General features: G+C 33.4%; 1 protein-coding gene across 4 annotated transcripts in view; it reads right to left on the minus strand.

Moving 5' to 3' along the window:
- Tsc22d1 (TSC22 domain family member 1) overlaps positions 1–15,381 on the minus strand; it is a 90,398-nt gene that overhangs the window by 63,279 nt on the left and 11,738 nt on the right. The window lies entirely within an intron of this gene.

A 15,381-nucleotide genomic window follows, 5' to 3' on the forward strand; every position in this document is an offset into this window, starting at 1 on the left:
ATTCTTCTGTCAAAGAGAAGAAGATGGATTGAAAAGCAGAAACAGAATAATCAAACATATTTACAGGAATGCTACTAAACCTTGGCAATGTCTAAGAAGCTAAATTTTCAAGTCTTCAACAATTTAAAGAATTAACCTCTCTAAAGGCCAATATTACAGTAATACAAGACTAAACTTGCTTTTTTGTCAAAGCTGTAACTACTGTCAACTGAAAAATGCTTATTCTTCAAGCATCCATCTTTGCAACTGAAGGGCAGAATAATGGGCACAGGTACTTTAGATTCAGTATCTTTTTTTAAATGCATGATCATTTTGTTTTCAGTCAAGATCGACCAGGAATAATCATTAATGGCTACAATGTAGAAATTAAAGCAGTAAGATATACAAAACTATAGATGATGGTAAAGATACTGGAAACTAGCTTTATTATAGGAATAGGTAAATAGAGAGAAGAAGTTCAAAGCACATAGCATCTGATCAAGGAAAAGTTGAAAGGAGAATAAGAGAGGCAGATATATATATATATATATATAATATTATATATATACATATATATGTATATATATAAAGTTACTGGGAATGCAGGATATATTTTTAAGTGTTGCCTCAGGAAAATAGATGAATTCTACTTTGTGGCACAGAGTGATATGTCCCTAGTAAATTTCAGACCTTACTCTAAATTTACAGGTGCTGAGTGTCCTTGCTATGTTACAGTGTCCTATTTTTCTGGGGCACTGCTGTATTTTGGGATAAATTATGAAAAATGCTACCAAGCAATCTCCCTTTCACACCAACTAGTTATCACAATTTTCCTTACCTGTTAGTGGAACGAGGATTGTGCTCTCTTGTTCTCTAAGAAAGTAGCAACCCATCAAAGTTAGTGCTTTGGTACTGACTCTGGCAGCCAGTTTATTTTTTTTTGTTTTACCCAAAGCTGAAAAGGAATAGTTATTCCATTACCTAACAATATTTAGACTCATCTTTCAAAAGATGAAGGTTAACTAATCTTTTGGCTAAGAACATATCCAACTCTGTACAAATGAAAACAGTTTGGCCTAAGAAAAGATAACCTGTGAATTTAACCATCCAATGTGTAGTGCCAAAAATAAAGAAAATGAAAAAGATTATCTGAAGTCAAGGAGATGAAACTGCTGTCTAAGAAGGAGATATCATATAAATAACTAAAGAAGCATTTCATGAGCCAAAGCAGCAGCTATTTTTTTCCACTTAAAAATTTTAAGTTCTAAAGTATTTTGAGTTTTGAAAAATATGCCTTTATATCCATGATTTTAAAGTACTGTACAATATTACTGCTGTGAAGAGGTAGATGAGGAATAAAAAGAAAGAATAAATTAGAAAAAAGATTTGAATACTGAGTATCTCAGGAAATGTAATTTCAAAAATTTCAAAAATCCCTCAGATTAGCAAAGTATTCTATGGCAAAGCTCTTATGGGGTAACTCTTTTCAGCAAATGAAAAGGAATAAAAATTTGTACAACAGAGCTCTCATACACATTTTTTATTAAACCTACATGAGGTTAATAGGCACTATAAAATGCGATACAAATTATTAAGCAAATTCTCTAGTCTTTTCTAACCAATTTTCCTGGCAAACCATAGTAATGTTTAAACATAAACCACAGGAATTACTTCAGAATTTTAAATTCACTAAATCTAAGGAAAATCTAATTATAGTGTTCTAGACAGAAAAAAAATCTACTTAGAAATTAATAACAAGATTTCAAGTTTTTCTTTCATTGTCAAATATTAATCAATGATAAATAGTGGCAAAAATGTTTATTTTGAAATAGAAAAATACATAGTATCTTTTTAAGCTTGAAAATGAAAAGTTCCAAGAAATCATCTTGCTCAGATTATTAAAATTTAATATCCCCTAACCTTTGATTTATCACATCCCACAAAATGCCATAATAAAAATATAGCCACCTTATATTTAAATAAATCTGACCTGTCTTTAAGTTACAGGGCCAGTAAAATAAAAGCGTTAAGAGAAATAGACCCACTGATAAACTCTCAAGCCAAATCACTTTCAAAATGTAACCTGTTTATTATTCTGCCCAAAGTATCAAAACTGCTACATACTTGTATAGCCAGGAATGATAAACACAGATTCTGCTAAATAAAAATTATTTTGAAATCTCCCAAAAGAGCTGGTTTTCCTTTGCTACAAGTTATTAATTTAGGAAGACTCTGGATTTGATTACATACCACTTATATAGAAACATTTACAGTACTTTCAAAATAAGGTCATATTCAAAGAAAGAGCAATCTTTGTGAGAATATCATTGATAGAGACTAATAAAAATGATACAGTAGGACTTTGCCTAATTCTGTTTTAATAAACAGCACTCCTCTATGTAATATTTAAGAGTTTAAGTATTCCACTGAAGGACTAACATTTTAACCAGTCAAAAACAAATTTCAAACCAAAGCTAACAAAGTATTACCAATTCCACAATACAACCTCAATCAAGCGAGTGTTACAGATCTACTAATCAGTACACTGAAAATAAAAACCACTTTACCATATAATTGCATTCTTTTTTTTTTTTATGGTTGGTTGTGGGGCTTGAACTCTGGGCCTGGCTGCTGTCCCTGAGCTCTTTAGCTCAAGGCAAGTGCTCTACCACTTGAGCCAGAGAGCCACTTCTGGTTTTCTGGTGGTTAATTGGAGATAAGAGTCTCACAGACTTTCTTGCCTGGGCTGGCTTTGCACCATGATCCTCAGATCTGGTCTCCTGAGTAGCTAGGATTACCGGCATGAGCCACTGGCACTTGGCCTAATTACACAATTTTTTAATAACTGAAGATCATTATATTCAAATTAGAAGTAATAGCACAATATATATAAAATATATATACAACATAACTTGTATTTTTATATATATATTATACATATTCTACTGAGTAACTCTGTTATCACTCATTCTTATTGGCTCAAAGGCATTTCTATAGATGAAAAGGAATTTCTCACAGATTTCTCAGTGTCCAACAGTCTAAGTTGGCCATAAGATGAAAATAACATTTTTAATAAAAGCAGAGCCTTTGTATCACCAGCCCCAAGAATTGTGCTTAGCATATGAAGTTTAATGAAGAAATATGAGTAAAATAGAAATTTGTCAAGTAGTGAGGATCAAAGTAGACGCTAGAAGGTTCAACTTCCTAAAGCTACAAAAACTTTTATCAAAAGTATTACTTTCATGGATCTATCTCCTTTGAAGGGTATCACTTCTAGAATTAACTTCTGAATTGGTCAGAAGAAAATTCAAAAGTTTTAAAAACTTTTAGCCAAATCATAAAACCTACTACATATGTTCTAATGCTCTTTTTCAGAATTTTAATAGTGCAAGAAATAAGAGCATTTCCAGAAGACTCAGTTTCAAATTTTTCAACTTCAGAAAATGAGCAATTATATCCCCTCCCCCAAACAAAACACACAGTTGTTTTTTTTTTAGAATTACTTAGCCAAGATACAACATTGACTCTGGAGAAGGAAATAAAATATTAAACCAGAAATCTAAGGTCAAATGAGATAGACCTTAGGAAAAACAGTAAAAGCTTACTTAAGAGACACAGTATCATGAGGATATGCACATAATCTTGAAAAAATAAGTTTCCAAAAAAAAAGGAGTTATAATGGAACTGAAAAAGCCCAACATGAAGAATGTCCCAAGAGTTCACTATTATATTTTCTAATCCTTTAGGAAACAGTATTATTCAAAAATGTAACTAGGATTTAAATATCAAATTGTTTAAAAAAAGAAGCAAAAGGTATCTAATCCAAATCTGTTTTCATGTTCTAGAGAATAAGGTATAGAGACAAAAAAAAAAATCCAGAATGTAATGTATAATCTTACTAAACAATGGAAGAAAAAGATAACTCACAATCACAAAAATGTACCTTCACAAATTATAGGGACATAAAAAATAGCATAAAGACAACTTGAGTCAAGATAATAAGCACAAAAATGCTTAAATTTACCTGACTCAATGAAAAGATTTGTGCATTTAACAAAAAACAATTAGTGAAAATTAAGAAAAATTTTTAATTACTTTAACAAATACAAATACTTTTTTTCATAATTCACCTATATGCAACCTTTTGCTTCTCTAAAATCTTTTGTCTATTTATTTTTCCAGTAAAAAATATTTAACTTTGAGCAGGCACTGGTGGTTCATACCTGTACTCCTAGTTGTTCAAGAGGCTGATCTAAGGATTGAAGTTTGAAGCCAGACTGGATAGGAAAGTCTGTGAGACTCTTAACTTCCAATTAATAAGCAAAAGCCAGAAGTGGAGTTGTGGCTCAAGTGGTGAGCATAAAAGCTCTGGGATAGTGTTCAGGCCCTGAGTTCAATCCCCAGGGCCAGCATCAAGAAAATAAGAATAATAATAATAAACCTTTGTTCAAAGGATGGTCAGCATAGTTTGAAGTACATTTAAGTTATTTTAAGAGAAAGGATTGTGTGTACATGTGTGCATACACACACTTACTTTGACAGCCTGAAAACTGAACTTAGGGACAAAGTGAGAATTCTACCACATGAGCCATGCTCCCAGCTCTACATATATGTTTTAACTTTAGGATCTTGAGTTGTCTATATTCATGAGTGTGGTGGAGCATACCTGCCATCCCAGCTACACAAAAAGTATATGCAGGAAGACTGAGGCACAAACTAGCCTCAGGATAAATATTATTTGAAATTTAACTACAAAGGAGTGTCGTTCAAGTGGTAGAGAACCAATCAAGTGCAAGGCCCAGAGTTTAAACATCAGTATTACAAAACAAAAAACAAAAAAACAAAAAAAACTCTAAGATACAGCACATCAACCTAAAATAAATCCTTTAATCTACATCACTGTCAATCTACATCACTGTGTAGTATGTGAGCCTGAGATGACAAAACAAAACACTATGACAGCAGCACCCACGAGGCTCAACAATAGGCATCCCAAACTTTAGGGCCCACATCATCAATCTAACAGAAATTAAGAAAGCCTAGGCTGTCATTTATTCATCAACTAGTTACTTCTAAATAAGTTTACAAACACAAAAGACTTAAAATGTCCAACATAGTTTTCTGAATTTAAATCCTGAACATTTTAATCCTGGTAACTATTCAAATTCCTAGCTGTTTCTACTTTTAAACATTTTGAGAATAAAATTTTGATTGTCATAACCCATTTCTGGAGAGGAAAATGATGCCAAGAAGAAAATGTTTTTTTTAAAAACCTGCAAAAGAAAAAACTGAGTACTATCAAACTATTTATGAAATATGCTTTGACATAACTGATGTCAAAACTGGAGTTTAATTCACTGGATATCAGTAAAAATGTTAACAGATCTCAATTTACTGAAGTCTCTAAAAGTGTCAACTCACATTCTTTGCTTAGTAAGTCAAATATTTTCTTCACATATAGGTAAACTTCAAGAAGACCTGACAATAATGTATCTTAGTGAGCAGTCTGCCACTTGATCAAAAGAAAGAGGGAGAGAGAGGCGTTGGGACAATTTCCACAAAATTCCTCAGTTCTAGAACTTGCATTTTCCCCCCCCATTTCAAGAACTAGTTAACACAAAACCATGAGTTTTGAAATTTTATACACAATTTAAAAATCCAGTTCATTGAATCTTCACAACTTAAAAAAGATACTGACTCATTATCTTAACTGATTAGGAGATAGTTTTCAATCCCATATGGGATTGAGAAGGGAACAGATGGTCTTCAAGAACTATGCCCATCTAAAACAATCTTTAGGATTAAAAAAGAGTTTATAAATCACTTGATTTGGGTAATGATTCTATTTTTGAATATTAACAAACTACTACATGACAATGTATTTCTTTTAAGTACTCTTCACCTCTATTAAGAAAAAAGGGCAGAGCTGGGCACAGTGGCTAGAGCTTTTAATCCAAGCTACTTGGAAGACAGATTTGAAATCACAGCTCTAGGGCAGCCCAGGCATAAAAGTTAACAGACTCCATCTTAACCAATGGCTGAGCCACACTGGTATACACTGTTATTCCGTTACAATGGAAGCACAATGGCTTGGGGGAGCAGTTCATGCCTGTCTTCTCCAGAGATATGAGGAAGCACAAGTAGGAGGTAGCAGCCCAGGCTAGCCTGGGCGTAAAGCCAGACAGTACCTCAAAAATAACCAAGGCAAAAAAGGGTTCGAGGAGTAACTACACTAGTAGTGCACCTGCCTTCCAAACTCAAGGCCCCCAAGTTGAATCACAAAAAGAAAAAACAAAACAAAAAAAAACACAGCCTTTTATTATGAATTTAACAATTTCAAGCACTTCTCTGCCCAATATAATAAAATCCTAGCAGAATATGGAAGTCAGCAAAAGAATTCTTTATGTCTCCTTTTGTATGTAGTGAGTTCTCTTTTAACAATAGTACTCGATATTTACTATTCTTATGAGAACTGAAAAAACTAGCAACTCTTTTTCTATAATGATTAGCTCTTTTTAGGAAAGCTACTTCTTATTTGGCACAGTAGTTAAGAGCTGCCATATAAAATTACCAAGAACTCAGCTAGTATATTACATACCTTGGTGCCTTTAATAATCCCAAATAGTACAAAAGTAGCTACTGCCCCATGTAATAATATATAATAATTGGGCTTAGAAAGTTTAAAAAGCTCATAAAATGAAGATGTAGAAGAAAAGTTAGGTATCAGGTCTGATGCCAAGGCTAATGCTCATTAAACTTGACTGTATTAAATTCTATGCTCATTAATTGTTTTAACCAAATAACTCGAATTAAAAAGCTTGTCTATAACCATATACATAATAACAATGTAATTTAATTTGGAAGACACATCAACATCTTATGATTGTTCTTTCAGAATACTAGCTTCAGCTTGTAGACCTAAATAGTATCTTTTATCTTTTCCCTTAGTAAATACTAAGTATATAAAAAGGACCCAGTAAATATTCTGAAATAAATACATCAATACAGTATCAAGGAAAAAAACAAACAAATCAATACAGTATAAAGGAAAAAACAGAAGTGTAAAAAACCTTCTAGACTAATCAACAATTTCTTGTACTACCACAGGTCATTATCTAGAATTTATAGATGTAGGCAAGGAGGCATAGTGCCCCCTGATGGTAGACTATATCAACTGTTAAACAATTACCAATCATCTATCACCAAATCTTTCTTTCTCTTCTACCCTCTTTTAAGGGTCTTCTCCCTTTGTATTTCATATTGTTTGTGCCTCTCTGGTACTAATGATATTTAGGTACCATATTTATAGCATAACTTGGTTTTGTTAAGCCAAAGTGTTTACTTATTATTAACAACTTTTGTTTTTACATATGGGGTCAATTCTAACAAGCTCCTTTAGATTTCAATCAGCTAAGAAATAGTACAACCAGAAAAACAATATACTTAAATAAAGAAAACAACCAAAATGAGTCAATCTGTTGAACTCGGCTGAAACAGTCACTCTTCTCTTAACTGTATTGGGAGAATTAACAAGTTTAACCTGTCAAAAACGTATCAAGTACAATACCTAGAAATGCAATCTATACAAGAGGTATAAACCACTGGTTTTTAGATTTTATTTGTTTTATATTAGTGAAAAGTGAAAACATGAAAACAAAACATAATGCATTACTATTCAGTCATAAATCAAGTTACTGTATATCAACTACAACAAATTAAAAATCCCAATTGCTTCTTTCAATAGTTATATTTACAAATGAGTTGGAATTAATGATAATAAAAGCAACTCTACTGTAAAAACTTCTAGGGAAGGTAATACTTAATGCAACTATCTTTAAAGCCAAGTATGATGATATAGCCCTTTAATTCCTGCACCCAGAAAGCAGGACTATGAGTTTAGGACCATCCCGGGCTACACAAAACCCTGTCCAAAACAGACAAACAAACAAAAAAAAAAAGAAAACAACTAATTTTACTTTCCATGATAATGTTAAGAAAAAAGATAATTCCTATTTTTCAGCCAAATATTAAAACGTCTATGTAAACTGGAAAAATTTTGTTCCAATGTGAATATAAGCTGTAACAACTCAAAATTAAATACCTGAAATATTAAAAATGTCAATTAGGTTCAATTAATTAAAATGAAGTTCTATAAGTATTTTCATGTAATCTGAAAGTATGGAAATCATATAGTTAAAACCTCACCCAAGACCAACTGAAGGCTACTAATCTCTTTAAAAATGTTCATACCATAAAACTGTCTTTACAGTTACTTATTTTTCTCAAACTGGATTCTTTTTTTTTTTTGTCAGTCAAGTGACTTGAACTCTTGACCTGGGTGCTGTCCCTCAGCTCCTCAGCTCAAGGGAAGTGCTCTACCACTTGAGCCATCGTACCACTTCCTCAAACTGGATTCTATTTAAGCAAATTTTCCGAATTTATTAAACTTTAGTCCTTAGCAATAAATCTGAAAGTTTTAACTATTTGGATTAGTAAATGTGACCAATAATAAAAGTAACTCTACTCCACAGTATTTTACCTAATTTTGTGTGTGAGTCCTGAGGCTTGGAACTCAGAGCTTGGGCTCTGTCCCTGAGTTTCTTTTGCTAAAGGCTAGCACTCTACCACTTGAGCCACTGCTCCACTTCCAGCTTTTTATTGTAGTTTATTGGAGATAAGAGTCTCACAGACTTTCCTGCCTGGGCTGGCTTTGAACCACAATCTTCAGCTCTGAGCCTCCTGAATAGCTAGGATAATATGTAGAACCACATTAGCCTCTTATAAAATCCTCAAATGTTCTGTGAACTTGATTAGTAAGTCAATATTTACAAGAAAGAAAAGGCACTAAGCTGGTTACCAATTTAAATATTATATACCTTCAATCAGTATTAAAAGAAGTAGAATGTGGTACCACATCCTAACTTGTTATTACAGGACTCAGGAAAGGAGACAGAAATCTAGAAAGGTATCAAATTTTGAAATCTTATTTGCATCTACTCATTCTGGCTCTACCTTTCCTGCCTAGACTCTCAAAACTGGTTTAAAAATTCCTAATAAAGTATGATCAATTCTATAAATGAAGTGACGACTATCACTTCAAAGACAATCTGATGAATGGTTTATAGGGAAGAAAACAAATAACAAAGACAATAAACAACTTAGGAAATCAGTCAAATTCACCAATCTCAGAATCTACAGTAAATTACATCATCAACTTGACTCAAAAGAAATGTAGGTAATTATAACAGAAAAAGTCTTTTTAAAAAAGCAAAGTAAAATGGAAACAGTTGCTGATCCATTTACCATGATCAGCACTATAAGCAAAGCCAAGGATTTTATTAACTATATTATCTCAGTGCCTGCATTCAAAGGAAAACACATGAGAGAGAAAAAAAAAAAACAGGCAAAAAGTTTACTTAGAAGGTAGTGGATTTCAAAAAATATATTTACCCATTAAGTTTCACAGAATAGCAACTTTATAAAGTATTTTTAAACATAAATATTTGTCCAAAACACAATGTGTATTACTGTCATAAATACAACAAATTTTTATAAGATACAACCAGTAAGATAAAATTAATAACTATCCCATTCATTTCTTTAAAAAGAATTGAAAACATGAGAGGAATCAGTTTCCTCTGCAAAAACATTTTAAACAATTTAAGTCACCTTTCTCAGAGTAGTGAATTAAAAAAAAAAGCCAGTGGCTGACATCTATAATCTTAGCTATTCAGGAGGCTGAGATCTGAGGACCACTGTTCAAAGCCAGCACAATCAGGAAAGTCTGTGAGACTTTTATCTCCAATAAATTACTCAGAAAAAGTCTAAAGTGGGGCTGTGGCTCAAGTGGTAGAGCACTAGCCTTCAGTACAAAGAGGCTCAGGGATAGCACTTAAACCATGAGTTCAGGCCCCAGGACTGGCCAAAAACAAAAAACAAAAACAACAGCAACAACAAAGCCAAGTGAGGGGACCTCTACCATTCAAAAGTATCAACAGTGGCATCTATCTACAAAAACCTTGTGTAGAGTGGGTACCTGATATGTAATTTATTATCAGTAACTAATTCTTGATTTCATGATCAAGAATTTTATATCTAGACCTAGATGCAATACTACATGCTGCTCAGAAGGCCAAAGCAAGAGCATTATGAATTCAAGCATACCCTGGTCTCAATAGAGAGCTCCTTACCTCCATTAAATACTTATAATCTTAGCATCTATCAGAGACTTCTAATCTTACTACTTACTATAACTAAAAATATTCTTTGTAACTTTCACATATACCAGTATAGCTTTTTTAATAACATTTATTACAGCTATCTTACAAAACAACCTTATAATTCCCTAAGTTTTCCAATATCGAGAATGGGGGTAAGGTGAAAGCAGTAAGAATTCAGTAAAATGATTTAACTATGGATAAGTATCACAGCAGACTAAGTGTTTTTTTTAATGCTTGCCCATCCCTCATTAACTAACATGACTGGAATTTATTCTTCCCGCCCCCCTCTCCCCAAGCTCTCATTCACATTCAGCTTTTCACTCATGACTAGTGCTCTACCTACCACCTAAGCTACACTTTCACTTTGCATTTTTTTGCTAGCTAATTGGAGAAAATAGTCTCAAAAATTTGTCTGCCCAGCCAGGCTCTGAACTGCAATTCTCAGATCTCAATTTCCTGAGTAGCTTAGGATTATAGGCGGGAGCCAGTGGCACCTGACTAAAATTTATTTACATTTACATTCATACTTCCTTGAAATATACCTATGTCATTTTTTTAAGAGAGTCTAGCCTCAGCCTCCAGAGTGTTGTATAGGCTTTGTGCTCCGATACATCCACTATCACTTAACTTTCAACCACTGAACATTCAAACCTATCACAGTTCTTCAGTTTCCTTAAAATTTCTAATTCCTACCTTTCTGTTGTTACCTAAAGTGTCTCCAAATTCCACTTCTTTTCCTTCCCTACTTTTATCGGCTCTGTGATTATAAAACTACCAAAAATAAAAGACTTCTTTAAAAAGTCAAAAAAATGCTATGCCAATATAGTGGGAAGAGAAGTTTGCTCCAAATGGTAGCAATTTCAAACAGTTTTTTCTTGCTTTATCTTTATTTACTTGTTTTTGCAGTGCTAGAGCTTGAACCCAGGGCTTTTAGCATACTAGGCAAGCACTCTATACCATACTATGTCCTTAGTTTTGTAAGTAGCTCTTGAGGCCCTTGCAAATCATGCCAGAGCTGGGTTCCAAAGGACTAGGTTACCAATGTTTAAAACATGAATAAGTGGAGTGTTACTACTATAACTTGAGTTCTGATTCTTTACCTTTCTTACTGAGAACAAGATCGCTCATTTCTGATTCAAACCATGATCTCAGACTGCAGTAAGAAAAAGATGAATATTACTTATTTCACACTGCTTTCACTGTTATTTAGCCTTTATACTGTCATATTATTTTCCCTATGTATGTCTTATACATCCCAGGCATATAATGGAACAGGATGACAAATATTTAGCAATGATTCAATCCCTGTCCTGGATATATTCCTGTCCTTCCTAATATATGTCTGAATTCATCTATCAATCCAACATTTCAAAACTTACTAAAGCCAGACACTAGAAACATAGCAGGAAACTAGACAGATTAAGGCTCTAATGGAGCCTATTTTCGTAAATACAGAACTGAGCAGTATCCCCATTCAAACTCCAAGAGAGCTAAACAAACAATAATATTTGAAGAATATAATGACCCACCTGACTTATGGAACTGTAACCTCTTTGTAGAACTACATAATAACTGTAATAGTAATAATTAAAGAATATAATGACCCTTAAATATCAGCATGTTAAGATCTGAATATGGTTTGTCACCTCTAAACTTATATTGGAATTTGACTGCCATGGTTGTGGTAGTTGGGAAGAAGTGGGCCTTTCAGTAAAAAGTGAGAAAAGAATGCCTTTCTCAAGACAGAGCTAGTTCTCTCAGGACTAGTTACCAAGAAAGTGGCTTATTACAAAGTTACAGGGTCTTGCTCACTGCCTGCCTTCCACTTGTAGCTGGCTTCTGCTTCTGCTTTCTGCCATGAGTTGAAGCAGCACTAGGCTCTCACCGGATGAAGCTGCTGCACTTCAATTTCCCAGCCTCCAGAAGCATAAGCTAAAATAAACCTTTCTTTATAAGCTACCAATTCTTCTTTTATAATCCTTTTTACAAATTAAATTTTTATAATTATAATTACAGAAACAGAAAAAAGACTAAGCCACTAAGTTCCCGATGCCTTCCAATGCACTTAAACTGACTTGAGGAAACACAACATCCCAGTTCTGATAATACATTCCAGAGGCAACAGAGTCAAGTCATTATAAGCACAAACTCCAGAATACAACTGCATGGATTTAATCCCATTGCATACTTAATAACCCTGAAAAGATGTTCATTTTACCCTGTTTCCTTACCTGTAAGATGGAGACAAAAATGGCACTTACATTTCATGACGATGTTCTGAGAATTAAGTAAATTGATACATGTATTTATTAGCACAATTTAAGAACTATGATTTCCAAATACTCTACTCCAATATCACTTTCACTACTGTAACTGTTACTTGATTTTTAATTACAGAGTAAGTAAAAAAAATCTAGGTGTATTTTTTCTCTGTTAAACTTGAATACAGAAATACTATAAACTATAAACATCAAGATGGCTGGGCATCAAGAGGAAATAATCAATTTTAAAGTACAATGTTAAAAACAATCCTTAAAAAGTGATAAAAAATCCTTATTACTATTAGTATTAAAACCATATCATAACTACAATAGGAAAAATTTAATGCTAACTATTATTTGTATTTATACCTACAAAAATAATCGTAACTTAGACATATACTATAACCAAACAATGTAGTTAACTAAAATGAGCTGACACAGAACTGAAGAGTTTTATAAAACCATAATCTATAATTCACTTCTAAAAGAATAGGTAGGCATGTAGACAAGAAATTAGTAATTCCCCAACCTGAGTTGATAGTACAAAAATTATCTGGGAAACCTGGAAAAAAGAGACACTATCTCATCTGTCTTATCCACTTGAAGCTTGCATAACCCTTTATGGTTCCTTGTATAAAGAAGAGCAATACCATGAATCATGATCTAAAATTAACCCTTAATAAAACCAAATCACAGTAAATCTCCCCAATCAACATAAACATGGTTTTACTCCAGGTAACCAGAATTACTACTGATATGTCCCTTGCAAGTGTGGGAAGACTTAAAGACTTAGAATTAGCCTCTAGCATCCCAACATTGATGGTAAGATTTTCCTTTGTTTTTAATTATTCCAGCCTTTAAAACTAAAGGCCTCCTTTCTTAAATGCTTTTTTACTCCTGTTTAGTATCCACAGATAGTAAGTTTATGGCTATTCTGGCCACTGTCAACCATTTTCCTTGGATCCTTTAGCAATCCCTACCTTGCTGGTTTAACAACAACAACAACTAAAATGACCATAAGACATCACACAAAATTTAAACAAGTAGTTACTTTGATGATTACTAAACAATACAAAATACAGGCAGCATTTTACAACATTTTTAACAAGACAAAACTGCAAAGAATTTCCAAAATAATGCTTATTCAAGAATCATATGAAAAATTATTGCATAACCAGTCAAAAATGGAATACTAGTCATTTTCATTTTTAACTAAGTGGAGAACTTTGCTTTACTCAAGTTAAAGAATTTTTATTAGAATAAGCATAAGTAAATACAAGACAAAGCACACTGCTTGTTAAAAACATCCAGCTAATTTGTTTTCACTCAAAACACAGCAAAAAGCAAACCAATTCTCAATTGCTTCTATTAAAGGGGAAAACAGTGATATTCTACAACCATCTATCAGAAACTTATCATTTAAATATATCGTAATGCTCTTAAAAGGATGAGATTCCAAAGTAGTACAGGAATCTGCCTACAAAAATTCTCAGTTCAAACCCCAATGGGGAGGGGAATAAAAAAGTAAAAAAAAAACAAAGGTTGAGTTTCTTGTGTAATGTCTTTGCTAATATTAACAATACATTTTCCTTATTAAAAGAGACTTTCACTGAGTTTCTGTTTGGCACTGAAATTTTTGGCTTTGAATATGTAGTAGCAGAACAAAATAAATCCTTATTTACAAAGATTAAAAATCATCAATCACAAAAAGCAAAAACTAACCATAAACTATAAGGAGGAGGTACGTACTTAAGTTAAAATTTAGGGTGCTCAGCTTGCCTGCTCAGCTGATACTCTACTACTTGAACCACACCTCCAGTCTTGCTTTTTGCTGGTTATTTTGGAGATGGAATCTCAAGGACATTTTAATCCAGGCTGACTCTGAACACAATCCTCCAGATCTCAGCCTTTGAAGTAGCTAGGATTACAGTTTATAGGCTTTGACATCTAGCAAAATACTTTTAATCAGCATCAGAATCTAAATTCAGGAAGACCTCTCAAAAAATGACAGTTAAGCATTAAGGAGAGGATGAAAAAGTAGCATAGGCAATGTTCAGGCTACATAACAGCATGCAAAAAGGCCTAAAGGACCAAGAAAATATGGTGAGAAACTACCTGAAAGTAGGTCAAGTGCAACTGGACTTTCGAAAGGGGATGGTAGCATGACATGAGGCAAGAGTAAGCGAAGATAGAACAGAGAGTAATCACCTTAAAATAAATGAGAAGCCTTCAAGGGGATATCATTAAGTGACTTACATTAATAGATTTCCACTGTTAAGAATCCTGATTGCAACATACAGTATCAAAGAGGCACAGCATAGTCAAGAGGATCTGCATATAGTACTAAAAGTGAGTACTGTCATCTAGCATGTGGCAAAAGCAACGAAGAGGGAAAAAATAAAGATGAATCTGATCAAATGGTCAGGATATAAAAAGGAAAAGGATATAGAATGACTCTAAATTCCATGGAAAAATATTTATCAAGGTAAGACAACTATGACTGGTGGTGTGGCTCAAGTGACAGAAAGCCAGCCAAGCAAACGGATCCCAAATCCAGATACCAGAAAAAGAAAGAAAGGAAAAAAAAATGGGGGGGGGGGGGGGTAGGGAAGGGCAATAATAGAAGAAGAAATGTGAGGAACTAGGAAATCAAGGACTAAGCCAGCAATTACTTGCTGAGTCTGAGAAGCCTAACAGAATGCAGAGAGATGTTGGGAAGCAGATGACTATATACACCTAAGGCTAAGAAGAAGGCTAGACAAATGGTATGAATCCAAGAGCTGATAGCATACAGACCACCTATAATGCCTTGGAAACAAGGAAAAGATAATTAAACAGAAAAAGGACTTGGGGGGGAAAAAAGTCTAGCAAAAAAAAAAAAAAAAAATCCAGAAGAGAGAATAGGAATGGTAAGAAAGGAA

Source organism: Dipodomys spectabilis, unplaced genomic scaffold (genome assembly GCF_019054845.1).
Source record: "Dipodomys spectabilis isolate Male_0828 unplaced genomic scaffold, ASM1905484v1 ptg000095l, whole genome shotgun sequence".
Lineage (NCBI taxonomy): Eukaryota > Metazoa > Chordata > Mammalia > Rodentia > Heteromyidae > Dipodomys > Dipodomys spectabilis.